The sequence below is a fragment of the Hippopotamus amphibius genome, chromosome 7 (genome assembly GCF_030028045.1).
Source record: "Hippopotamus amphibius kiboko isolate mHipAmp2 chromosome 7, mHipAmp2.hap2, whole genome shotgun sequence".
Taxonomy (NCBI): domain Eukaryota; kingdom Metazoa; phylum Chordata; class Mammalia; order Artiodactyla; family Hippopotamidae; genus Hippopotamus; species Hippopotamus amphibius.
The window spans coordinates 40,492,714-40,519,140 of record NC_080192.1 but is presented as its reverse complement, the minus strand read 5'-3'; the positions used below and the strand labels follow the sequence as shown (position 1 = coordinate 40,519,140).

The window sequence follows — 26,427 nt, the reverse complement described above, 5'->3', positions numbered from 1 at the left end:
TTAAGGTTAAAGACTGAGCCAAATTCAATAGACCCAGTTATACAACATGAACCCAAAAGAACTATTTGAAATCTTGAGCTCTTCTAATGTGGGCCTCCCACGGGCATCAGCAGAGACAAATCTCAGCTCGCATTACTTTTTTTTGTTTTTTTAAAATTTTTATTGGAGTATAGTTGATTTACAATGTTGTGTTAGTTTCAGGTGTACAGTAAAGTAAATCAGTTATGCATATACGTATATCCACTCTTTTTTTTTTTTTTTTAGATTCTTTTCCCATGTAGGCTATTGTGGAGTGTTCAGTAGAGTTCCCTGTGCTATACAGCAGGTTCTTATTAGTCATCTATTTTATATATAGTAGTATATATATGTCAATCCCAATCTCCCATTTATCCCTCTTCCCCTCCCCCTTATCCCCTGGTAACCATAAGCTTGTTTTCTACATCCGTGACTTGACTTCTGTTTTGTAAATAAGTTCATCCTTTTTTTTTTTTTAGGTTCCACATATAAGCAATATCATATGATATTTGTCTTTCTGTTTCTGACTTACTTCACTCAATATGACAATATCTGGGTCCATCCATGTTGCTGCAAATGGCATTATTTCATTCCTTTTTATGGCTGAGTAATATTCCATTGTCTATATGTACCACGTTTTCCTTATCCATTCCTCTGTTGATGGACATTTAGGTTGCTTTCATGTCCTGCCTATTGTAAATAGTGCTGCAGTGACCCCTCCTACACTGTTGGTGGGAATGTAAATTGATACAGCCACTATGGAGAACAGTATGGAGGTTCCTTAAAAAGCTAAAAATAGAACTACCATATGACCCAGCAATACCACTCCTGGGCATATACCCAGAGAAAACCGTAATTCGAAAAGATACATGCACCCCAACATTACTTTTTAAAGTAATTACTTTTCATAGTAGTGTATGTCTTGGAAAGCTGCATTTTGAAAGCCAATAGTTATTAGATGGATTCTAACAACAACAACAACAACAAACGATGATTATTCTTGTTAGGGTGTATGCTTTTTTCCTTTTAAATATCCTGTGTATTTTGAGTATACCATACTTCAAGTTATTAAAAGATTCAGCTCTTTCCAGAATACTTAAAATCACTTCAGAAACAAAATGCTTTTGCACAAACTCTCTTGATTATGAAGCAAAAATTTTAAATCTGAATGTAGACTTAGTTTGTGAATCTAAAACTTTTGTGTTTTCCTGGACTAGATTCTGGGCAGCTGTTACCTGTTTGGAGCTCTTGTCAAGTAATTAACATTTTGGATGCCCTACAGCTTACTGAGTCTCATGAATTAAAAGCAGAAGTGGAAGACTGAGTTGAAGTTTGAATCTGCCAATGTTCTTTGTGATGTTGAAACGCAACTTGTCTTCTTTGTACCAATTTTTACATCTGGTAGATGGATGTTAATGTGACTTATCTTGCTTTCCCCCCATAGGTACCAGCATAAATTACTTACAAGTGCTTAGAAATATATCACACAGTGGTAGTTTAATGAACAAATCAATAGAGATGCTATTCTCCTACTTTTCAGGAACAAAGTCCTAGAAGAGTATCTCTGACATGCACACATACAGGAATTTGTGTTCTTTGTTCCGGATCTCTTGAATTTCCATAGAATTCCACTAACATATTAGAAAGACAGCACTTCACGTTACTTGTATTTCTAGAAACAATTTGAGTGTTTTTCTTGTTCTAGCTCTTGGCAGTGGATTAAATGAACTAATCTAATATGCTTGGCAAAATTTCTTTGAGTTGGGTTTTCTTTTTTTGGCATATACCTTTAAACATAGTTAAAAGATTGATTCTAAGAATTTTAAAGTTATTCAGTTTTTGTTGGTCAGAACTTTTGTACCATGATATTTCTTGATTCCATTTCAAACCAGTGACCTTATAAAACAACAAACTGAATAAAAACCCTCTTTAAATACTGTGTCACTTTGCACTTCTCGAAGAAATGAAGTAACTAGACATTGTGCAGTTTGGAAATAATTGCTAATTGAACTGTCTTGGTACACAACAAAACTCTCTAAGTGCTTGCATTTTGTGAAACATCAAACCCACTTAGAATCCCCCAGTCATCTGTAGACCCTCTGTGACTTTGCATTAGAATTACTAGTGGGAGACTTAGAGACTCATGTGGTCTTCACTCTTGTTAATGTGATCTACCCCCATGCTTCTGGACTGAAGTAGAAGGTTGTTTGTTTGTTTGTTTTTCCTGCAGCCTCTGCTCTGCCTTTTGCTGTCTGTACTTCACTAGTCTCGTGGGAAATTCCTAGTCTTTGCTATTGGTGTTATGATGTTATAATTTTCTTTCCCTGACTATAAGGGAATCAGCGAAAGCAAGAAAAGTGCTAATTTTCTTTTCTCATCTCTTTACTTTTAAAATCTGGAAGAAGGGGCCAGAACTTTGAACTGATCTTGAAATTATAGTTTAAAAGCTGGAAGAAATTACAGATAGGATTGATCTCTAGCTGTGGCATGGAGTGTGATGTCAAGGGTAGCTGAAGGTCAGGCACTCCTGATGTCCTGTCAGTCTTGTTTCTTAAGCTGCCTGAAGAAGGTTAACCAGGATGTCAGTGGGACAGGGGATCTCTGAGGGAGGGAGGTGTCCATAGATAGGAAGCTTTCAGGTGGAATCCTCATTGCTGTGAATCTAGTGATAATTTTTTATCACCATCCCCTGGAGCCAAAATACAGCAGCTGTCGTTTTGAGCCCTTGATGCCTGTCTTCCCTTCACTCTCTTTTCTTCCCAGGGGTCCAATGCTGTCCTTTAAGTCCTTGAACCTTTATTCTCACAGAGGGAGAAAAACTGAAGAGTGAAAAGTATATTTGCTTGCAGTAAATCAGATGTAGTTACTTGGTTATGCCCAGTGAGATGCAGGCGTGCAGTGTTTGACAATCTGCTTGGGGATGCTACTGTCATTCCCTTTTTATCACTTCTTGGCTCTCATCTTGAACACTGGTCCTGGACCAAGGTCTTTTTGAGCTCTAGGTTTTGGGAAGAGATGTCTTCATTTCCAGTCTTAGATATCCTCTTGTAGCTTGTGATAAAAGCTGCTATGCCAGTGGCCACTAAGCAGCCACTAAATCAGCTCTCAGGAAATTTTCTGATTAGTCTTCTGCTACTTTCTCTATGCCAACAAATAAAGCAGAGGTTCTTTCCCCTTCAGCTTGATCTTCCTGTTTTTTTATTCATTGCCTCCTGTATTTGGTTTTATCCTTTCTCTGGTGGGCTGTTTGTAGAACTCTCTATTTCCAGTGAACTCATTCTGCCTTCTCTCTCTCTCTCTCTCTCTTAATTTTAATTTTTTTTCAAAACCCACAACTCCATTAAAAAGCTTCTAGTTCTTTTTGAATTAAGGCTGTCTACATCTATCCTTCAACCCCTGGGTCATTTAAACCACCTGTAACTTGAGTATGTTAAAAGCAAACATTGGTTTTAGCTGTCTCGTATTATTTTCTATTATTGCATTTTATCATGTCTAACTTTGGTACACTCTTTAAGCCACAGTCTCCTTTTCTGAGGGACAGAGATATAGTTTTGTGAAAATAAGCTGCAGAGTCTATGGGGAAGCCAAGAGAAAAAACAAAAATGCTGGACCAATGAAAGATACTGCAGTTTAAGTAGAAGGAAGATATCATTGTATGTTTATCATATCATGTTTTCTCCTTGTGAATTTGTTCCACTTCTAAAAATTGTTTCTAGAATGTACCAGTTTAAATGTCCAAAGGCTCCCTCCAAAGTGAAGTATATTGAAAGCCCTATCTTTACATCAAAGCTCAGGAAACAGAAAGAAGTCAGTCTCTGATAAGTTCAGGACCAACAAATGTTGGGGTACAAAAAGCGTTGCCAATGAAAGTCCACTTCTAATTAGAATTAAGACTCCGGTGTTATAAGTGTTAAGCTGATGTCCTAGCCAGAATATGTTTATAGTGACCAAAGGTGCCTACAATCTTAGTTTTGCCTATTGGATTCTTATTAACTGATGGTTGTAAGAAGTCCCCAACTATGGATGTTTCTTTTTAAATGGGGCTTAACTCATATAAAATGCCAAACAATTCACATCTCTCCAAGATAGTAACTATTGTTTCAGAGTTTGCAGAAAAATAAAGCAAACTCGTACATGCAAATTATTCATATTTGATAAGCAGGCAAGCAAGGTAATGAAAATCACTTAACACAATTATATATGGTTAAATTTCATAAATCATGTTCCAGAGCTAATAGCTGATTTTCTCAACAAAGTGAGCAAGTGACTCAGTCCTATGGGACTGTTTCTGTGATGGTTCTTCCAGAGCTCACAGCCACTTGTGGCTGTGGCCTCAGGTGCCTTTAGTTCAGACGTTGCCTGTCCTGCTACCCTCTGGAGTCAGGTCACCACGGAAGCTAGTTCAGGCTCAGTGTTCTTCCACTGAGGCAGTGCTAAGGCCAAGAAATGGCCTGTTCAGTTGGTTACAGTTGACTTAAGTGGTGTACCTTTGCACACCAGCTCTGTGTATTCACACATTCATTTAGGTGGAAAAAAACAACAAGCAATTGATTTCATCTTCAAGAGGGAGATTGATGTGTGTATGCATTGGTTTCTGATTTTTTTAAGCATTTGTTTTTCTCTCCAATTATAAAAATATCTTTACTGACAAAAATGTGTGTTCAGAAATTATCTCTGCTATATATCTGTACCTATCTATTCCTATGGTGATACAGTTTTAAAATTTGATTTATAATATATATTCAGTTTTATATGCTATTTAAAACTTACAGAGTGAATGCTTTTTGCATTGTGAAATAGTATTCCAAAGCTTGATTTTAATAATATATCTGTTCTTAATTACACATTTAAGTGAAAGTCAGTGAACCGAGAAGTAGAAATGGTGTTGAGTAACATATATAGAGTATACGAAGCTCATGAAATGTTGAGTGGAAGCACTAGTGCTTCTTCTGTTTTATACTCTTCATCATGTTTTAAAGTTTCCTTTAATGATCTTTTCTACATGACCTTTTGATGTCTTTATTTTCTCTGTCGCATCCTTGCTTTTTATCTCTCTCCAATCTGTGGTTAATTATAGAAATGTGCAAGCCAGAAATGGAAGTAAAACAAATGTCTATATGATCTTGTGGTGGGTAACAGCATGAGCGTTACAGTCAGAAAATCTGGATCTGAATCCTAGCTCTAACATTTACCAGTTCAGTGGATGTTGTGGGCTAAGTAATCATTTAGACTCATTTCCATCATTTCTGAAATGGGGACAATAATATTTCCTAGCAAAATTAAGTGCCCAGTAAGCATTGGTTGCTATTATTGTTGTGCATATTATTATATATTCTATAATATAATATTATTACATGGAGGAAATATTCTGTCTTTTTCTGCATGGTAAAAAATATCATACTGTTTTACAGAGATAAGAAAGATACATTTTCTCAGTTTTCTTCTGGGAATATAGCTTATTATATGTATAATGCATGATTTGTGACAGGCATTTGGAGAAATTCCAAAGAAATTAATGTTACAGACCCTGCTTCCCAAAATCTTGCTCAGGGATTGAGGATATAAGGTATAGAGATGTCAAATCTGTATAACTTAGAAATTCGAGAAATGAAGCTATGAAGAAATATCCAAAATAATACCTCATGAATGGATAGAGAAGAAGATCCAATGCAACTCTACCCTATACTCAGATTTACCCTAGGAAATTCAGCAGCTGAGGTTATTACTGTGTTGTTTTTTCAGTTTGCTGGCTGCATGCTTAACTGTAATGAGCCCTGTGCACAATCTCTGATAAACAGATCTAGTTCCTGCTCTTCTTGACCTTATTCAGCTTTGGATCCTACTGCCTGTCAAACCTTTTTAGAATTGAAGGAACAGCCTCCACCTAAGATAAGATAAGATAAGAATGGTGAGATTCCATTATTATTTTCTTTTTCCAATATAGATTTGACTAAGGCCATCTTAGAATATTGGTTTTTTTAGGGATTTCTGTAATAGGATCTAGTAAAAGATATCTGCCCATTAGACATTGAAAAGTTAAAATATATTAGATTCAATAGCATGTGTCTATGATTTTGTTTATAATAAAGCTTCTAAAATCCATGAATTCAATTTTTATTTTGTAATTAAAATTTCTGCTTTCAAATCTCATTATATGCTATCTGAAAGGAAATTTGCAAAGACACTCCTTTTGTAAAGTATACCTTACACTTTGGGAATCTTTGCCTTTTAAATAGACTGTAGAAAGTTTGTTTATATGAAAGTAGAACTTTTTATAAAGTTCCACTTATAAAGAATTCAATATATATAACACGTATAACATATTTTTCAGATTCACAAAGTATCTTTACTTAAAAATAGATTTACTTTTCATATTTTTTTAATCCACAAGAATTTAATTTAGATAATACTAGGGTATTAAGTGCCATATAAGTACAGATAAATGGCAGGTCACCTGTGGCTCTCCCATTGAAATTGTAACAGCAAGAACTATAAAACATGAGTTATAATCCTATCTATCAACAGGATTGTTTTGGTGATACAGCAATTGTGATATTAAATTCATAGGACAAAAGGGAATATTTCATAAAAAGTATATGACAACTAAATTTGAATAAAATGTATCTTTTTAATAATTTAAAATTTAATAAATTTAAATAATTTAATAATTTTAAAATGTATCTTAATAATTGACATATAACATTAGTTTCAGGTGTATAACATTAATGCATGAATATTTGTATATATTCTGAAATGATCACCACAGTAAATCTAGTTAACATCCATCACCAATACAAAGTTATAATTTTTTTCTTGTGATGAGAACTTTTAAGACTTACTCTCTTAGAAACTTTCAAATGTGCAGTAGTCTAACTATAGTTGTCAAGCTGAAAATGTATCCTGTCTTTATCATACCACAGAAAATGACCTCTTCAGTCAGTTAGCATTCATTAATATGTAGTTGGTATATAGTGGAATCAAATCTTAAGTAGAAAAGTACATATTTCAGGTATTAAACTTTGAAAATTTGATTTCTGTGTCTGTTTTACATCCACACCATTTTTATTGTTTTTTGTATATGAATGTCCAATGTTTTAAAAAATGTCCAAAGCAACAAATATTTATGTGTATATAAATACACAGTTGTGTATATATATATGTAACAGATTATTAAAATAGCATTTTCAAAATTTGTAGCTGATAAAAAATAATTTTTGCCCCAAAAGAAATAAGATTATTAAATTACTATGATATAGATCTTATCATTGAAATGAATTCTACCATTACTGAGGATGCTAGTTTTAGATCTCTTAGACCATTGATAAGTTGGGAAGTAAAGTCTTTTTTTCAATATCTTTTGTTACTGTATGCAGGGTGTCTCATTAACTAAGTAGGCATATATGGGCTTGTATATTTTCTCTGCGTAGTGTGCCATTTTGCTGAATGAAGAAAGAGTTATCGTAGCCTTCAGTCATTGTTGTAGAATGCCATTTATTTACATCACGAGAACGTGAAGTGTTTATAAAATTATACCTTAGGTGTATTTATAGGTACTGTTTAATACCTACAGTGCAAATGCTCAGTGCTGTGGAAAGCGGAGGCCATTATCAAGATTTAGAGGCAAAAGGAAAACCTTTGTACTTCACAAGAACAATATATTTATTTATAAGTTATATTTACAGTGTACAAAGCCTGTAACTATGACTTTGAACATCTTAGAATTTGCCAAATTCTTAAAATGAAATTTAGTCTCATTTTTCAAGTTTCTTGCTAATCTGTACAAATCTTGAGGTCATCAGTATTTTTTTTCTAAAGAATTTAAATTAAATATAATATCTCTTTTTTTAAATAAGTTTTGAAATTCAAGGAATCTAATTGCATTTCTCAAAAGGAAATAATGAGATTTTCTTTACACATCTGGGCAATTGCATTTAGAGGAATAGCAGAAATTATGACCTTTAGTTTTCCTGCACATTTTTCAGTCATGACAGAAATTTATAAGCACCTTATCTAAGCAACTGAAATTATTTCTCATTCAGGGTCATATAGTAACAAATCAAGTCACCAATGAATAAATCTAAATTCTCAGTTTTTCTCCTGGACAAAAATCGTGGATAGAATCCTAGACTAGAGTTCCACATATCTAATTTCATTCCCTCTTAACATTTATAAGCCTCAACTTTCTTATCTGTCAAAAGGGAGGTACAATTCCCACCACAGCAGATTTTGATGAATATTAAATGGGATATGCATGAAGCAAACTCCATCTGGGAAGCAAATTAGACACCTCATATTGACAGCAGAAATCCTATAGAACATGACTTTTAGGAAACTGCCTGCAATGTTTACTGTAAGGGAGCACTGTAGTAAAAAGAGTCAAGCAACTGTGTTTTGCAGCTTGCTGAAAATTAAACATATGTCTATGCATGAGTGTGTGCATATGTGTGTATTCGGGAATTATTGAATATCTCTGATTTTTTATGCTTCTTTTTCATTGTAGTAAAAACACATAACATGGAATCTTCTCTCTTAAATTTTTAAGTGTGTAGTACCATATTAACTATATGCACATTGTTGTATAGCAAATCTCTAGAACTTTCTCATCTTAAATGACTGAAACTCTATACTCATTGAACAGCGACTTCCCATTTCCCTCTCCACCAGCCTCTGTCAATCACCATCTCATTTTCTGCTTCTGAATTTGACTACCTTAGATACCTCACATAAGGGGTATCCTTCTGTGACTGGCTTGTTTCATTTAGCATGGTGTCCTCAAGATTCATACATGTTATAGCATATGACAACATTTCCTTCCTTTTTAAGGATGAATACTTCATTACATGTATATATGTGTGTGTGTGTGTGTGTATCTATCTATCTATCTATGTAAAACGTTGTCTTTATCCATTCATCCATCAGTGAACATTTAGATTGTTTATACATCTTGGCTATTGTGAGTAATACTGTAAGAAACATAGGAGTGCAAATATCTTTTTGAGAGCTGTTTTCAGTTTTCTTTTAAAATAAATACCCAGAAGTGGGATTACTGGGTTATGTGGTAGTTCATTTTTAATTTTTTGAAGAACTTCCATGCTGATTTCCATACTGACTGTATACTTTGTATTACCACAAACAGTGCACAAAGGTTCCAATTTCTCCATATCCTCATCAACATTAATTATTATCTGTTTTTCTTCCCCTCAGTGGCCATCCTAACTAGTGTGAAGTGGTAACTCGTGATTTTAATTTGTATTTTCCTGATGATTAGTGATGTTGGGCATCTTTTGATTTACATGTTGGTCATTTGTATGTCTTCTTCGGAGAAATATCTATTCAAGTTCTTTGCCTGCTTTTTAATAGTTGTTTGTTTATCTGCTGTTGAGTTGTAGGTATTCCTTATATGTTTTGGGTATTAAGCCCTTAACAGATATGTGGTTTACAAATATTTTCTCCCATTTCATAGGTTGTTTTTATACTCTGTTGATTGTTTTCTTTGCTGTGCAGAAGCTTTTTAGTTTAACGTAGTCCCAGTTTCTATTTTTGCTTTAATTGCTTGTGCTTTTGGTATCTAGTCAGTAAATCATTGTAATATTATATTCAGCCCAATCTTATGAAGCTTTTCTTTTATGTTTTCTTCTAGGAGTTTTATAGTTTTAGGTTTTATGTTTAAGTCATAATCCATTTTGAGTTGATTTTTGTGTGTGGTATAAAATAAGGGTCCATTTTTATTCTAATGCATGTGAATATCCAGTTTTTCCATTACCATATGTTGAAGACACGATCCTTTCCCCACTGTGTAGTCTCGGCACCCTTGTCAAAGGTCATTTGACTGGAAAATTGAAATCATATCAAGCATCTTCTCAGACCACAATGCCATGAGACTAGATATCAATTACAGGAAAAAAACTGCAAAAAATACAAATACATGGGGGCTAAACATTTCACTCTTAAACAACCAAGAAATCACTAAAGAAATCAAAGAGGAAATCAAAAAATATCTAGAAACAAACGACAGCAAAAACAAAACAACCCAAAACCTATGGGATGCAGCAAAAGCAGTTCTAAGAGGGAAGTTTATAGCAATACAGTCCTACCTTAAGAAACAAGAAAATTATTGAATAAACAACCTAACTTTACACCTAAAACAACTAGAGAAAGAAGAACAAAGAAACCCCAAAGGGAGCAGAAGGAAAGAAATCATAAAGATCAGAGCAGAAATAAATGAAAAAGAAAGGAAGGAAACCATAGCAAAAATAAATAAAACTAAAAGCTGGTTCTTTGAGAAGATTAACAAAATTGATAAACCATTAGCCAGACTCATCAAGAAAAAAAGGGAGAAGATGCAAATCAACAGAATTAGAAATGAAAAAGGAGGAGTAACAATGGACACCTCAGAAATACAAAACATCATGAGAGACTACTATAAGCAACTATATGCCAATCAATTGGATAACCTGGAAGAAATGGATACATTAGAAAAATACAATCTTCCAAGGCTGAACCAGGAAGAAATAGAAACCATGAACAAACCAATCACAAGTATGGAAATTGAGGCAGTGATTAAAAATCTCCCAACACACAAAAGCCCAGGACCAGATGGGTTCACGGGTGAATTCTATCAAACATTTTGAGAAGAGCTAACACCTATCCTTCTCAAACTCTTCCAAAATATTGCAGAAGGAGGAACACTCCCAAACTCATTCTACGAGGCTACCATCACCCTGATACCAAAACCAGGCAAAGATGTCACAAAAAAAGAAAACTACAGACCAATATCACTGATGAATATAGATGCAAAAATCCTCAACAAAATACTAGCTAACAGACTCCAACAGCACATTAAAAAAATCATACACCATGATCAAGTGGGGTTTATCCCTGGGATGCAAGGATTCTTCAATATACGCAAATCAATCAATGTGATACATCATATCAACAAACTGAAGGATAAAAATCATATGATCATCTCAATAGATGCAGAAAAAGCTTTTGACAAAGTTCAACATCCATTTATGATAAAAGCTCTCCAGAAAATGGGCATAGAAGGAAATTACCTCAACATAATAAAAGCCATATATGAAAAACCAAAAGCCAACATCGTTCTCAATGGGGAAAAACTGGAAGAATTCCCTCTAAGAACAGGAACAAGACAAGGGTGTCCACTCTCACCACTATTATTCAACATAGTTTTGGAAGTTTTAGCCACAGCAATCAGAGAAGAAAAAGAAATCAAAGGAATCCAAATTGGAAAAGAAGAAGTCAAATTGTCACTCTTTGCAGATGACATGATATTATATATAGAAAACCCTAAAGACTCTACCAGAAAACTGCTAGCACTCATTGAAGAGTTTAGTAAAGTAGCAGGATACAAAATTAATGCACAGAAATCTCTTGCATTCCTATACACGAACAATGGAAGAGCAGAAAGAGAAATTAAGGAAACTCTCCCATTCACCATTGCAACCAAAAGAATCAAATACCTAGGAATAAACCTGCCTAAGGAGGCAAAAGATCTGTATGCAGAAAACTTGAAGACATTGATGAAAGAAATCAAAGACGACACAAACAGATGGAGGGACATACCATGTTCCTGGATTGGAAGAATCAACATCGTGAAAATGTCTGTACTACCCAAAGCAATTTACAGGTTCAATGCAATCCCGATCAAATTACCAATGGCATTTTTCACAGAACTAGAACAAGAAATCTTATGATTTGTATGGAAACGCAAAAGACCCCGAATGGCCAAAGCAATCTTGAGAAGGAAAAATGGAGTTGGTGGAATCAGGCTTCCTGACTTCAAACTATAGTACAAGGCCATAGTGATCAAGACAGTATGGTACTGGCACAAAAATAGAAAGGAAGATCAATGGAATCGAATAGAGAACTCAGAAGTAAGCCCAAACACATATGGGCACCTTATCTTTGACAAAGGAGGCAAGAATATACAATGGAAAAAAGACAGCCTCTTCAATAAGTGGTGCTGGGAAAATTGGACAGCAACATGTCAAAGAATGAAATTAGAACACTTCCTAACACCATACACAAAAATAAACTCCAAATGGATTAAAGACCTACATGTAAGGCCAGACACTATAAAACTCCTAGAGGAAAACATAGGCAGAACACTCTATGACATCCATCAAAGCAAGATCCTTTTGGACCCACCTCCTAGAATCATGGACATAAAATCAAGAATAAACAAATGGGACCTCATGAAACTTAAAAGCTTTTACCCAGTGAAAGAAACCATAAACAAGACTAAAAGGCAACCCTCAGAGTGGGAAAAAATAATTGCCTATGAAACAACGGACAAAAGATTAACCTCCAAAATATACAAGCAGCTCATGCAGCTTAATACCAAAAAAGCAAATAACCCAATCCACAAATGGGCAGAAGACCTAAATAGACATTTCTCCAAAGAAGACATACAGATGGCCAACACACACATGAAAAGATGCTCAACATTACTCATCATCAGAGAAGTGCAAGTCAAAGCCACAATGAGGTATCACCTCACACCAATCAGAATGGCCATCATCACAAAATCTGGAAACAACAAATGTTGGAGAGGGTGTGGAGGAAAGGGAACTCTCCTGCACGGTTGGTGGGACTGTAAGTTGGTACAGCCACTATGGAAAACAGTTTGAAGATTCCTTCAAAAACTACAAATAGATCTGCCATATGATCCAGTCATCCCACTCCTGGGCATATACCCAAAGAAAACCATAATCCCAAAAGAAACATGTACCATAATGTTTATTGCAGCACTATTTACAATAGCCAGGACATGGAAGCAACCTAAATGCCCATCAACAAATGAATGGATACAGAAGATGTGGCATATATATACAATGGAATATTACTCGGCTATAAAAAGGGATGAGATGGAGCTATATGTAATGAGGTGGATAGACCTAGAGTCTGTCATACAGAGTGAAGTAAGTCAGAAAGAGAAAGACAAATATTGTATGCTAACTCACATATACAGAATCTAAAAATGGTACTGATGAACTCAGTGACAAGAACAAGGAAGCAGATACAGAGAATGGACTTGAGAACTTGACGTTTGGGGGGGGTGGGGGGTGAAGGGGAAACTGAGACAAAGCGAGAGAGTAGCACAGACATATGTATACTACCAACTGTAAAATAGATAGCCAGTAGGAATTTGTTGTATAACAAAGGGAGTCCAACTTGAGGATGGAAGATGCCTTAGGGGACTGGGGCGGGGAGGGTGTGGGGGGGCTCGAGGCAGGGGGAGTCAAGGAAGGGAGGGAATACGGGGATATGTGTATAAAAACAGATGATTGAACTTGGTGTACCCCCCCCCCCCAAAAAAAAAGGTCATTTGGCTAAATATACATTGGTATATTTCTGGGCTATTCTATTCTGTTTCACTGGTTTATATGCCAGTACCACACTCTTTTGATTAGTATAGCTTTGTAATATGTTTTGATGTCAGAAGGTGTGAAGCTTCCAGCTTTGTTCTTTTGTCTCAAGAATGTTTTGGTTATTCAGGGTCCTATGTGGTTCCATATTAATTTTAGAATTTTTTTTCTATTTCTGCAAAATTTCCATTGGGATTTTGATGGAGATTGCACTGAGTTTGTAGATTACTTTGGGTTGTATGGAAATTTTAACAGTATTAAGTTATCCAATACACGAACATGTAATGTCTTTCCATTTATGTGTCATCTTTAATTTCTTTCATCAGTATTTTGTAGTTTTCTAAAGTATATGTTCTTTTGCCTCCTTGGTTAATTCTCAAGTGTTTTATTCTTTTTGGTAGTTTGTTCCTAAGTATTTTATTTTTTTACTGCTGTGTGTGAAATTGTTTTCTTAATTTGATTTCTGTAATATTTGTTGTTAGGATATAAATGTGCAACTGATTATTATATGTTGATTATGATCCTACAGCTTTACAGAATTTATTTTTTAGTTAAAAGTTTGTGTGCATGTGTGTGAGTGAGAGAGAGAAATCTTTATAGTTGTCTACATTTAAGATCATTGCAAACAGAGATAATTTGACTTCTTTGTTTCTAATTTGTATATGATTTACTTCTTTTTCTTACCTAATTGCTCTTGTTGGGCCTTCCAGTACTATGGGTTTTTTGTTTGTTTTTTATATTTTTTTTGTGTGTGACAGTTTTTAGTTGTGTCTTTATTCACCTTAGTTCATTAAAAACATACTTGTTTTAAAGAGCCTGTAGACTGACCACCCACTAATGTGGGATATAAGTAAGTCACCTCTCTCCACGTGGTATTTTTGTCTTCAAAAAGTAGAGTTTCTTATAGGGATCTTATTGCTCTCACAGTACTATGTTGAATAGAGCTGGTGAGAGTGGGCATCTGTTCCTTGTTCCTGATTTTAGAGGAAAAGCTTGTTTGTCACCATTGATTATATTAGCTATGTGTTTTCATATATGGCCTTTATTATGCTGAGGCAATTTATTTCTAGTCCTAGTTTGTTGAATGTTTTTATCATGAAAGGGTGTAGAATTTTGTCAAACTCTTTTTCTGCATCTCATGAGATGATTATGTGATTTTTATCATTTGTCTTGTTGTTATGGTATATTACATCGATTAACTTGTGAATTGGTTGATTTGTAAATTTTCTGGTTTTCCTTCTGTAATTGATTTCTAGTTTCATTCCATGTAGTCAGAGAGATATTGATATTTGGTATAATTTTAATCTTCTTAAGATTAAATTTAGGAAGATTAAAGACTTGGTTTATGATCTAACATGTCATTTATCCTGGAGAATGTTTCTTGTTCACTTGAAAATAATTTGTATTTGTATTTATAATTTTTATATCTCCCTTATAAATTGACTCTTTTATTATTTTATAATGTTCTTCTCTGTTTTGTGACTTTTTTAAATTTAAAGTTTATTTTGCCTTATGTAAGTAGGCTACCCCTGCTTTCTTTTGATTACCATTTGCATGGATTATGTTTTTTTCATTCTTTCCCTTTTAGCCTGTGTGTCCTTAAATCTGAAGTGTGCCTCCTGTAGAGAACAAATAATTAGATTTTTAAAAATCCATTTAGCCATTCTTTGTCTTTTGATTGGAAAGTTTAATCTGTACATTTAAAGTAATTAATTATAGGTATGGATTTGCTATTGCCATTTTGTGAATAGTTTCTGTCCTGGTGTTGTTTTGCCCATTTTTTCTTCTCCTGCTGTCTTCCTTTGTGATTTATTCATAGTTTTGGAAGTGATATGCTTTGACTCTATTCCTTTTTTGTGTGTATCTACTATAAATATTTTCTTTGCAGTCTCCAAGGGGCTTACATAAGACATAGTTATAACAATCTTTTTTAAGCTTATAGCAACTTAACTTCAATCACATACAAAATTCTATTCTTTTACTTCTCACCACACCTACACTATTTGTTAGTGATGTCACAAATTACATCTTTATATACTGTATATTTATGAACATAATTTTATTATTATAGTTATCTTTTATACTTTTGTCTTTGAACTTCTATACCAGAGTTGTAAGTTATTTATGCACACTGTTGTTAGTTATAGTATTACAGTATTCTGTATTCGTGTGGGCTTAGCAGTGTGGTCTGAGTCTAATTTTGAGATAAATTTGTTTTTTTGTTTTTGTTTTTGGTAATAGAGAGGATCATGGTCCACATCCAGATCCAGTAGATCCACTGCAAGCTGGGAAACAAGAGACAGTCATTTAATATCTCTGAAACTCTAATCTCCCATTTGCAAAATTTGGATACTAGTTGAATATTCATCAGTTACTTTTGTAAGTCCATTGTGAGGGTGTAAAACATGAAACTAATCTTATTTATTGTATTTAATGACTATAGGATTTATTCCGAGTATATGGATTTTTACCCCAGCCTAATTCATACAGTTGGCTCATTTGACAGTAGCTACTTTGCCCTGTGTTAGCATAATGAAGAAATTTGAGTCTACCGCAAATTCTGAGTAATTAAAATTTTGTTCTATTTCCTCTTTATATTTGTCTTAATTCCCTCACATATGTGAATGTATCCATATCTGTTTCAGATATGCGAAATCCTATAATTCAATAACTTAGGTAGCTATTTTACCATTAAATTAGCTCTATTTGTAAGTAAGAAGCATGGATATAAAAACATGAAGCATTGAACGGAGAGTAAAGAGAGTAGCTTTAGTTTATCTTTTTAAAATCAGTAATCCTTATTGTGTACCCTTTATATTGAAATTAAGATGTTACATTCAAGATCTGAAAGGCTGAAAGTCTTACCAGCCCGTGAACAGCCATTTTTGGAAAGTGCTGTGTGGGAATGTAGCAATATACATAGCACATTTTCTGAAGGAACACAAAGCAGTTCATAACCATTATCTGATTCATGGGAGGTACAATCTCAAAGTCTATTAAATAAAGGAAAAAAGGCTTTTCTGATTCAGGAGAGTCAACCCTAACCAGGTCTGGAAACCACTGCACTACTTAGACTTTCTGTGGGCAAGAAATTCAAGAATAGCATACTTGGAAGAACTGTGACTTTTACACTGTGCCAGCAATTGCCATAAACCATGTGCTCTGTGTGTTTAAATGGAACCGAATCTCAATTTTCTGCTGGACAAATGTCTGCATTGAAAAAAGCAATGATGGAGCCCACAAACAACCCTTTCAACATGATGCACGTTTTTGTTTATTCTCTTGCTTTATTGTAAAAGTGGTATTTCTATAGAAAATGAAAGACATGAAAATGATTTCAGTTGTGTATGGTAGTATTTTTCTACACTGTGTACTGGGCTGTGACTGACGTACTTCATTTGATAGGAATTATAAACACCCTTTGTTCAGGAAACAGGGGGTTTAAGACTTCCAGTAATTAATATACTTGTATCCTTTCAAGCAAAGTACATGACGTGTATTTATCTGTTAAAGTACCAGGTAGTATAAAAAAGATTGTTGATGCGGTATGTGAAAGCTTTCAGCTTTTTGATGTTTAAACCTTTTGCTTCTATAAAGCATTATACTGGTTATGCTGTTTAACAATAACATTTGATTACTAAAGGGCTATGAGACTTTTTTTTAATGGGTAGTATTCATATTACACATAAATTGCACAAATGGAAAAAAAATGAAAAATATTCTGCTATAGTCTGGGAGAAATTTTGTTAAATAATGTTATTATATGGGTCATTGAGTTCTTTTAGAGTCTTTTGAAGAGTGTCCAGGCTGTTTCCATGCTTTGTTTATATGGGGAAATGGTTTAAATAAAAGAATGATCTGAACTATTCTTGAATTAAGCCAAATATTTATCTTATGGCATTATTGACAGAAATTTTGTCATGTTCCTTGGAAATCATGAAATGTTTATGGAGATAGCAATTTTCTAGCCAAAACCTTACTCATGAAGTTCAGCTCTCTGACTTTCCAAACGATTGCTCTTTTTCTCCTTTGCCATGCGTATTTGGAATAAGCCTCAATGAGGCTAAGTCCAGATGAACGTGTGCACAGTTTCTTTCTGTTTCTGACCCTACATAGGAGTACGGCTGTAGCTTTTGTGTGACAAGCTTCAGTGATTTTAAATAGTTTTTCTACCTTTCAGAATCTTAGTGTTTTTCTCATTTGTGATTAACTCTCTATAAAATACATAAGCTATTTCATTTGTTTATCATTCTTCATTCTTCAACAAGTACTTGATTGTCTGTCTACTGTGTGCCAAATACTCAGCAGGTTACTAGGATGCAGAAGTGACAATGGCGTGGTCTCTACCCTCTTGGGAGATTGTGTGATCTCCCAAGACATCTCACCTCAGTCCCCTTTCCTTTGTCAAACACTGCCTCTTATTCAAGTGCCTATCAATACAGTAAACACTGTGTGCATTAATCTTTCACTTTTGCAGAATTGCTCCATTTGTTACACTTAATGCTATTGAAAAGTATTGAACATATTTGTCGCATAGAATGATGTTGTGTGGAGGGTTATGGTGAGGTGTTCCTTAAGGAGGCAGGCAGGCTTCAGAGGCCATGTGGAGGTAGTGAGCAGGTATTGAGCAAGTCACACTGTGTGTCCATCACTGTCCGCTGTTGGGAGGTGAGTGATAAACAAAATAGAGATGATGATCTTAATGCACATATGTTTCAAAACTTAAATTGTAACACATACTGTGAAGGGTTTGAATCTTCTGGCGTATGTATCTTCTCCCTGCAGGAAATCCATGTGCAAAGCCAAATTTTAATTCCTTGGATGCTTAATGATCATGGAAATAGAGGATTAATGGGAAGATCCTGGTCACTAGCCAGCTGTTGCCCTCTCTGTGTCTTCATACAGATTTTGGGGCTTGTCTTCTTGGCAATTCTGACATTTGGTACACGTGTATTATGACACTTTCCATGATATTGTTTCATTTCCACCTTCCGCAACTGATGCAGTGAATGCTTTCAATATAGTAATGAGCCTTTTTCATGTTAAATTCCCAGTGTTTGGTCCTTGATAGTTACATGATTTTAAGTAATGAATATATTTATATATTCATTTATTCTTTGACAAGTAACACTTGAGTCTTTGTCTCAAGTTTTTCTATTCATTATTTTAAAATGTGTCAAATAAATTATTACTTTTCTGTATTCATTAAATGTGGGCAATAGCACATACACAGATATATGTATATGTGTATCTCTCATTAGCTTCCTGTGTAACCAAATGAGATTATGTATAACATATTTTAACGTTACTCCAGGCATTCATGTAAGGTCTGAAGAAGTGTTAGATATTACTGACACTAAATAATATCACATTCTAAATCAAATAAAGAAAAATAAAGGCACGTTTCTCTTAAAATTGCTTCTTTCATATGTAATCAAGGCTGAGACCACATATGTGGTACTTGTGCTTTTGTCTGCAGTCCTGTTATTTGATTCTACCTTATCCAATTTTATTTTTGAGCGCAGACATTCAAAAAAATTCACGGCATTAGCAAATAAATGAACTCGGAGTTCTGGAAGAAATCTTAAAATTATCTGTTGTGATACAATCATATTATGAATGTATAACAGTAACTACTGAAAAAATTAAAAATATATTTAGACTACTTTGGGTGAGAATCAAGTCACTGAGTAATACTTCAAGCATTAAATAATGTTTGCAGTAAATTCTTCCTGTCCATGATAGAGGATTCAGCAACACACTGTGTTTGCCACCAGAAGGTGCTAGAGGGAAATGAAACCAGCTCTATGAATGCTTTGCACTAGTTTTTTCCATTTGCTTGGTGGTGTTCTTTCTCTGTAAATAATTTCCTCCATTCAGTGACAGGTTTTCATATGGTTTCAATATTATATCTACAGAGTTTCAGGGATTTGGCCATGTGCAAAAACAAAAGCAGATTTTTAATCTGTTTATTCACCAAGAAATAACTAGAAAAGGCTTTACAAAAAAACTGCACAAATTATTTGAGAACAGTCATGTAATTGAAGATAAATAGTTTATGCTTCTGTTTAAAAATTCATCTTTTAAGTCAACTTTATAAAGAAACCTTATGTTCTATTCTAATTTAAATTTCAGATTTTTCAAAGGTCAGTTTACACTCACTTCAAAATGAAATAGAACTGAGAATGATACTGTTGAATGCATAATTCTAGAGTACATTTTCTAATCTTGTAAGTAAATTCATTAACCATAACGACTTTCCAGTCCTCCAAATTTCCTAGATATAAAATACTATTAGGTATCCATGTGTATTTTGAATATTTAGCTAGTTTATTTCAAGACAGTTTAAGCATCTAGGAGATGCTGGCATTAAAAAAATTTTCACCGTGGATTTCCCTTTTCTTTCCCATCCAGGAACTACAACATATTCTCAGATTCCAAATTTCAGTGCTTATTTTTATTACTACTATAAAGGCATAGAAAGAGGATAAAATAGTACAAGGACAATAATATTATCCTGGGAACTATTTCTGTCTTTCAGTGCTAGAAGTCATCAAACTATATAGATATTTTCTAAAGTCCTTTTGTAATATTAATGTAACTGATGAAAATTTAATCATCATTTTAGCAAGAAAATTTATGGAATTTCTCTGGATATTTTCCATTTACATTTTCATTTAACTTGTGTTTAGAAAAAAAGCTTGCATTTGTGAGGCAGTTTCTCCACATTTTTTCCTTTTAATTGCATGGGTGCAGTAGAAATATGGCAGTCTTAAGCACAGCACTGCAAACCGTGCTGGTAAAATTAGGCTAAAAGCAGAGAAAGGAGAAGTGGCAGAGAGCTTGCCTACAAAAACATACAAAATTTGAAAACAAAAACATGTCAAGTCTCCTATCCTCTTATAGTCTATTGTATTAGTTTCCTGTTGCTGCTTTAACAAATTACCGCAAACTGATGGCTTAAAACCGTAAAGTATTTTATCTTACAGTTCTGGAGGTCAGAAGTCCAAAATGCGTCTCACTGGAATAAAATTAAGAATGTAAGGCTGCATTCTTTCTAGAGGCTCTGGAGAGAATTTTCCTGGCCTTTTTCAGCTTCTAGAGGCTGTCCACATTCCTTGGCTTGTGTTTTCCTTGTATCTTCAAAACCAGCAATGGCTGATGGAGTCTCTCCCATCCTGCTTGGCTCTGGCTCTCACTATCCTGCTTCATCTTCCACATTTAAAAGACCCTTGTGATTACAGTGGGCCCAAACAAATAATCCAGAATAATTTATTTTAAGGTCTGATTAACAATCTTAATTACCCCTTCCCATGTAATATAACATATTCAAAGGTTCCAGGGATTAGAATGTGAACATCTTTGGGAAGGGGATCATTTTTCTGCCTACCACATCTATTTTCTGTGCATTTTTATAGAACTGAAATACTATGTGTATAATATAGCATTGTCTCACATCAGCAGTTTTTATTATATGTCTTTTCACAGCCACACAATACTACGTTGAAAGAATTTACTATACTCACCTAATGTTGGCTGTTTCACTTATTCAAAAAATATTTATTGTGTTCCAATTATGTTAGAGGTATTCTGCGAAGAAATGGGGCTTTAGTCATAAAAAAGACAAAGCTTCTTCCTTTGGGGAACTTATGAGAAAATGGAAAAGAAGGGAAAGTAAGGGATTAACCAAAGAATTAGTTAATTAAAATTCTGACCTGGGCATGAAAATGAAAAACAAGATGCCATAAAAATGGGAAGAATATTCTGTCAGGCGTAATTTCCCTGATAAACTGACCTTTAAGCTGATTGGAACGCTGGGTGGATTTATGCATGTCAGGAAGTGGGGAGGAGTGTTTGAGGCAAAAGGAAGAGCGTGGGCAAAGACCACAAGTCAGGAAGCTGCTTAGCAAATTGCAGGAACCTGAAGAAGTCAGAGACATCTCTTCTTTGGTGAGCAGGAGGATGGCGTAAGATAAAGACGGTGAGGTGGGCAGAGTCCAGATCATGCAAGACCTCACATGCCACGGTGAGAATGTTGGGCTTTGTGTTAAAGACAAGGGAAAGCTATTGAACACTTTTAATCAAAGGAGAAATACAGTTAGATTGCATGCAAAATGATCCCTCTGGCTGCAGCCATTCATGAATGAAGGGAACAGAGGTGGAACTGGAGAAGGGGGCCTGTGCTGAGAAATGTCCACAAATTGATGATAAAGTGAATAGTGAGGTTGACAGGGGCCACGGGAAAGTTGTGGCTCCTGTCACCCATTTATAAGAACAGTATAGGCAGAGAAAGAACAGGTGTAGTAGGAAGACTGAGTTCCGCCTTGGATTTATTCAGTTCGAAAGACCTTTAAGTCATCAACATGGGGCTTCAAGGGGGGAGTTTAATCATTTATTCAAGGTCTGAGAGTTCAGTCTGGGCTGGAGCTATATCTGTGGGCATCTTTAGTCTGTATAAAGCAACAGTAAGCATGGGACTAAAGTAAACGGGGGGAAAGGGGCACCATTTCCTATTTCAGCTCTTAAGAGGAGCATTTAAAATATTGCATAGACCTTTGAGCATCTTTTTGTATCATTTAGAAGTACCATTACCAAGGTAAGGGGTAAATATTTTAATACTGAAATGAAACTTCCATGGCACGTAGGCAGACAAAACTAGGGAAGGGCATTCCAGGGAGAGAGAACAGTGTGAACAAGGGCCAGGAGGCGTGAAGACATGTATTGTTCAGCGTAGCCTGGAAGTGTCAGTATGAGGAAAGCGCTAAGAAATAATGCTGAAACATTAAGCAGGGGCCAGGTTGTAATGGGCTTTCTTTGTCATGATAAGAAGAATTTGATTTATTTATGCATGACTAACGTTTATTTATTACTTACTATGGAGCTAAGGCTGTTGTAAGAATTTTACCCTTATTAAATCAACAAGTCTATGAAGTAATTACTGTCATTCCTCTCATTTTATATTTTAGACAAGGCACTGATAAAGTAAGTAACTTGCCCTAGTTTGGAGTTGTGCTGGAACTTGCGTCCAGTCTGTATTGCATAGTGGGCAAAGCTGTTGCTCAGCGTCCTTCTAATTATTCCTTTTGTGAGAAGCCGCTCCCCTTTCATTATGTCAGTCATCTCCATTCCCACTGGCTATCAGAGTAGACAAGAAACCCAAAGTGGCCTCATCAGTATCTTTCTTTAGGATTAAAAATTGGAAATAAGAGTACAAATCCCTGCTCCTCTGGTAGCAAAGCTGGAGGCATGTGCACTCCAGATTGCAGGTGACTGATTCCAGACTTGTGGGCATGGGCAGTGTAGTTCATAAACCTAACACACCAAGAGAAGGAGAGAAGAGATCTAGTGAGTCTTTTGGAGATGTTCCAATGCCCGATCCATTCCAGTCCTATGGGGGCAAGCATCCCTTTTTGGCTATTTGGTCGTATGAACCAAAAAATGCCAAAGGTTGTTTCAGTCATTTACTCTGGCTTGTGATCAAAAGTGTTTTATTATTTTTCAGCAGACAGTGGCATGGTTAGATTTGTGTTTAGGAAAACTCTCACTTGCAACAGTATGGAAAATGTACGATTAGAGACAGAAAGAATATAGTTGGATTATTTCTGTAACCCAGATAAATATTGCTTAAAAAATGGACTGCAACATTACCACTGAGGGTGGAGGGGATACGGTGATATAAAACACAGTAATTTAGTCACACCCATTGAATTGTTTTATTCGATGGGGAAGGATGAGGGAGAGGGAAAAAATATCCAGATCCCTAGCTTGAGTAGTAAGTTGAATACTGTAGTGGTATCGTTTCAGGTGGTAAATAGCTTGAGGGTGGAGGAAACAGTGAGTCCAGTTTTGTAAATGATGTCCAGAGCACACTTGTATATGTTGACTTGAAGAGAGGCCTTGGCTCCATATATATAGGTTTGGAAATCATCAGTACATTGGTTTTAGAATGTAAAAATGTCATTAGTGGTCCTTGCTAAAACAGTTTTAGCAGCAAGAAAGGCACAGAAACCTGATTTCATAATTGGAAAAGGAAGGGAAGTCTTCTGCTGAAACATGGAAGATTGAGTTCACATGTTTATTTTTACTTCTCAAATCTCACTCAAATGTTAGCAAAGAATAAAAACCTACCAGGAAAGAGATGTGAAAGGATATGATTAAGATCTGTGGTATGTTGAAGAGTGAAGTGCAAAGGAAACATGGTCAATAGAGTACAGAAAGCTGAAATATAACTACCTGAAGAAGGAAGAGCCAACGGGAAATGGAGTTTTGCCTTCAGACTCTGGCATGGCTCAGGAATCAGAGGTGAATCACTGAAGAGGGGGATGAATGATAGCTGAAATTCTGAATGAGCTATTAGTCTCCCAGATTCCCTCCGCAGCCATGTGACAATTCCTCCTCAATCCTGAAATAAGGCAGGAGGTTTACTCTCTGGTGAAACTGAACCAGAAATAGTATCAGACACAGTATTGTATCTGATACAATAGTTTCAGACACAATAGAAGGCCTAAAAACAAGATAATTAATTGACAATGTAGATACTAGATAGAGAAACCATAAAGTCCTTCCTTTTACAGAATGCTGCATCCAAGCTTTTAGCTCCTTTGGTGAGAGAATGATAGATTTCTTCCTGAAGAAAGGGAAGTGGGAAAAAAATCAGGAAAAGTGGCTCAGAAGAAATGAAAACATTTATAATACACATAGCAAAAGAAAACTTAAAGAGCAATCATTGATAAGCTCAGAGGCAAAAAAAGATACATGAAATAAGAATAGGATGAGATTTTTAAAAAGAATATTTAGTGAACAAACAAGATTTTTAGAAATGAAAAAGTATGACTCCAAGAAATTAAAAAAATAGTAATGTAAGGTTTGGCAGTTAAAAGTGAGGAAGACACTTAGTAACAGCTGAAAAAGACATGAGAGAACTATAATAGGAAAAAAAAGACAAGGAATGTAAACCAAGAAGTCTGGTATCCTACTTAATATTCAGTCAGTTTTTATTGAGCATTATTATGAGTCATCTATTTTTCTAGATGCTGCAGTATTGCAGTGAGTAAAATAAAATTCTATGATCATGAGTACCAATGAGACAAAATTGAGAAGACACTAGTTAAAAAATTAAGCATGAAATAATACATAAATAACCTGGCCTGAATTATTGAGGTTCCAGATTGAAAGTGCCCATTGAATTAGGTGGTATAATGAATGTCTTAAAAAAAAGAAAAAGGAGGGTCATCATGATGAGATTTTGAACAGTCAGGATATAGAGAAAAAATGTAAAAGCTCTCGTAAAAGAGGGTAACTATCTAAAAAGAAGAAAGAAGACTGTTCTCAAAAGGGGTGCTAGAAGCCAGAAACAAATGGAATAATTCCTGCAGTTCTTCAAGGAAAATGATTGCCAACCTAGATTTTGATATTTAGCTAATCTCTGAATCATATGAGAATTAAAAACAAAAAGGTAGTGTATATATCTCAGTGCGACTCTCTCACTTCATCCCATTGACATATACACACTACCAAATGTAAGATAGATAGCTAGTGGGAAGCTGCTGCATAACACAGGGAGATCAACTCGATGATGGGTGATGACTTAGAGGGCTGGGATAGGGAGCGTGGGAAGGAGTCGCGGGAGGGAGGGGATATGGGAATATATGTATAAATACAGCTGATTCACTTTGTTGTACAGCAAAAAATGGCACAAGAATGTAAAGCAATTATATTCCAATAAAGAGTTTAAAAAACACAACAAAAAAACAAAAACAAAAAGGTATTTGAGAAAATATTGATACATGGCATTGAAATTTTTACCACTCACATCACTTATGGTCCCTCAAATCAAGGGAATAAATCAAGACTGAAGATAGCGTGAGATTCAGGAATGAGGAGATCCAGCCCAGAAGAGAGGTGAAGGTAATTCCCAGAAAAACGAAGCTGAAGGCAGGAATGATGCCTGTATACCAGACCTACAGAGCAACCAGTGCTAACTGTTGGAGTAGAGGGGAGGGCTCCAGGGGAAGGTCTTTCAAAGGAAAGGAAACATTAAAACAATGGATTAGCCTACGTGCTCCACCATAGAGATTTATAGAGGAATTTAGTGGCAGGAACATAGAAAACTATGCAGGTATTTTTAAAGAGGCAATTAGTTCCAAGAAAAAACAAAAAAAAATTATAATAAAGCAAATGATTTTATGATGCAGTGCATGACCCAGCAGTAAACAAAGTTACTTAGTTACTGTAATGTAAACACCAAATATTGATTTTGATCCAAATTGCGATTGGAGAAAGCTCAGCAGGGAATAAATTCGTAGGAGAAAGAAAAATCATCATCTTCCATGTAAGAATTCAAGAGATTCTTGAACTTTGAAATAATAGGAAATAGCAGGGTTATTGTTTGTACCTTTTAGATAAATTCTAGGAGATTTAACTAAAAGAGTTAATTGCCTTTCAAGGAGAAGAGTTGAACTCCATGTTGACACAGAAGACCACTGTTCTTATTAAAATCTTTCCAATATTATTTAACTTTAGAAGAAGTTTGCATATAACATTTTGAATATAAAATTATATTTGGATTCTATTAATTAAAAAGAGAGGAGGAATGCTTGAGGAGGAGTCTGAAATGTGCAGTTGTCACTAGAATCAAGCTATGAGGGGTAGAATAAAGAGAAGTGAGGAACTATTTAGCAGCTTTAGTGTGCGAGAGGTTTGAATTGGTTTATAGAGTACAGAGAATAAACTAGTAGAGAGGAAGAGTTTGAAAACAAGGCAAAACAAAGATGAATCCCCCAAATAGTAAAGTTTGCATTGGGACCACTGAAAAGGATTGGGATCATTGCAAGTTAATATTCTTCTCCCTCATTAGGGATTCCTAGTACCTTTCCCACCCCAAATTCAATAGCCTGGTTTGCATCACCCATGTGCAGGGGTGATGAAGTAAGGTTGCATCAGTTGATGAGCATTTCCTGAAAAAGGCTATGGTGTTGAAATGAAATGAAGACGGGAGGAATTTAGGAAGGGAGTTGGACATTAA

General features: G+C 35.1%; 1 protein-coding gene across 3 annotated transcripts in view; it reads left to right on the top strand.

The window, feature by feature from the left end:
• Nucleotides 1-26,427, top strand: part of NAV3 (neuron navigator 3) — an 826,584-nt gene that overhangs the window by 384,483 nt on the left and 415,674 nt on the right. The gene's annotated exons all lie outside the window — the stretch shown is intronic.